At 46.0% G+C, this 2424-nt stretch overlaps 1 protein-coding gene across 3 annotated transcripts in view; it reads right to left on the reverse strand.

The window, feature by feature from the left end:
- SETD4 (SET domain containing 4) overlaps positions 1-2424 on the reverse strand; it is a 468053-nt gene that overhangs the window by 200208 nt on the left and 265421 nt on the right. Inside the window, exon 16 of one of the 3 annotated variants that reach the window (XR_003680787.2) lies at positions 1820-2077. The exons of the other annotated variants lie outside the window; for them this stretch is intronic. The gene's annotated coding sequence lies outside the window, so the exon portion shown is untranslated. The remainder of the gene's footprint in view (positions 1-1819; positions 2078-2424) is intronic. 3 annotated transcript variants of the gene reach the window in all.

Raw genomic sequence — 2424 nt, forward strand, 5'->3', positions numbered from 1 at the left:
CTCCGTCGAATCTGAATGAGATCCTTGCTGGGTAGAGTAATCTTGGTTATAGGTTTTTCTCTTTTATCACTTTAAGTATATCCTGCCACTCGCTTCTGGCCTGCAGAGTTTCTGCTGAAAAATCAGCTGATAACCTTATGGGGATTCCTTTGTATGTTATTTTTTGTTTTTCTGTTGCTGCTTTTAATATTTTTTCTTTGAATTTAATTGTTAGTTTGATTAATATGTGTCTTGGCATGTTTCTCCTAGGGGTTATACTGTATGGGACTCTCTGTGCTTCCTGGACTTGGGTGACTACCTCCTTTCCCATGTTAGGGAAGTTTTCCACTATAATCTCTTCAAATATTTTCTCAGTCCCTTTCTTTTCCCCTTCTTCTTCTGGGACCCCTATAATTCGAATGTTGGTGCATCTAGTGTTGTCCCAGAGGTCTCTGAGATTGTCTTCACTTCTTCTCATTCTTTTTTCTTTATTCTGCTCCTTGGCAGTTATTTCCACCATTTTGTCTTCCTGCTCACTTACTCATTCTTCTGCCTCAGTTATTCTGTTATTGATTCCTTCTAGTGTATTTTTCATTTCAGTTATTGTGTTGTTCATCTCTGTTTGTTTGTTCTTTAGTTCTTCTAGATCTTTGTTAAACATTTCTTGTATTTTCTCAATTCGTGCCGCCATTCTATTTCCAAGATTCTGGATCATCTTTACTATCATTCCTCTGAATTCTTTTTCAGGTAGATTGCCTATTTCCTCTTCATTTATTTGGTCTTGTAGGTTTTTACCTTGCTCCTTCATCTGTGACATATTTTTTTGCCATCTCATCTTTTTCTTTTCCTTTTTTTTATGAGTGGGATTGTGTTCCTGTCTTACTGGTTGTTTGGCCTGAGGCTTCCAACAATGCAGTTTGTAGGCTGTTGGGTAGAGCTGGGTCTTGGTGCTGAGATGAGGACCTCCATGAGACCTCACTCTGATTAATATTCCCTCGGGTCTGATTTTCTCTGTTAGTCCAGGGGTTCATACTCAGAGCTTCCACCACAGGAGCCTTGGCCTGACTGCTGGCTCGTGAGCCAAGATCCCCCAAGCCATGTGGGGAAGCAAAAAAAAAAAAAAAAAAAAAAAGAGAACAATAACAAAGTAAAAAATAAAATTAGACTAGGAAACTAACAGATATTTTATTAAAAATATAAAAATAAAAATATAGATGAAACAACAACCAGAAGGTAAAACAGAACCACAACAGTAAAAAAGAGGAGGAGAAAAAAAAAAAAGTGGAAAAGGCCTTGGTTGTGGAGGGCAGGGCGTAAGCAGGGGTGACGTTTGGGTAATGGGCAGGGCCTATGCTTAGGACCCACCAGGCTGGAAAAGGTCCTAGGGGGTGTGGGGGGTGGAGCTTAGGCTCAACAGAACAGAAGGTGCCCAGGTGTGCCTCCTGCCTCTGGTCTCAGAGCATGGGGGACCCAACCTGGGAGCCCAGCAGGCTTCCTGGGCTCGAGTGGATGGGCAAACACCCTCCACTCCTCTCCCACTCCTCCAGTCCTGGAAGGCCTCTCCTGCCTGCCTCTCCTGTTCTCTCCCAGCTTCCCTCCTATGCCCCCAGGACCAACCTGGCCCGGAAGGGACCTCTGAGGGCGTAAGACATGGCCTGAGAGCAAGGCAGACTTCCCCAGCTGATTGGGCAGGGGAAATGCTGGGTGCACTCCCCCCCGATCTGAGCCCCAAGGGTCCCTCCAGGATTGGGAACCCCTCCCCCTTCTCAGCCAACCCTCAGGGGTGCTGGTCCTGTCCGGTCTCCACTTCTCCTCCCCCTTCAGTCCCCCAATGTCCTACCGGTTTGCTTGGGGGTTCTTCCATGTCCTTGGGTGTCAGGATCCCCCACCAGCTTCCGGAAGGCACCCTAGTTGTGGCGAGACACGAACTCCACGTCTTCCCACACTGCCATCTTGACTCTGCCTCCTGATTTCTTTTAAGCCATGTAATTTTCCCTCTTGAATCAGATATCTTATTTCATTGGGTTATTATTTCCCTGGAGGTAAGGGGCTGGCAGAACGTCTTTATCAAATAGCAACAAGTTACACTTTTGGTGCCCTAGAAATGTACAACAATAATAAATTCAAAGCTCAGCTGGGTAGTAAGTGCATCTCCTGTTCCTTCTCATCACTGTTTTGTTTGTTTGTTTGTTGTTTTTGTTTTTTGGTTTAGGGGTTTTTTGGTCACACCACATAGCATGTGGGATCGAACCTGCACCCCCTGCATTAGCAGTGCGGAGTCTTTACCACTGACCGCCAGGGAAGTCCCTCATTACTGTTGTGTTTTTTTTTTTTTTTTTTTTTTTGCGGTACGAGGACCTCACACTGTTGTGGCCTCTCCCGTTGCGGAGCACAGGCTCCGGACGCGCAGGCTCAGCGGCCATGGCTCACGGGCCCAGCCGCTCC

Source organism: Physeter macrocephalus, chromosome 8 (assembly GCF_002837175.3).
Source record: "Physeter macrocephalus isolate SW-GA chromosome 8, ASM283717v5, whole genome shotgun sequence".
Taxonomy (NCBI): domain Eukaryota; kingdom Metazoa; phylum Chordata; class Mammalia; order Artiodactyla; family Physeteridae; genus Physeter; species Physeter macrocephalus.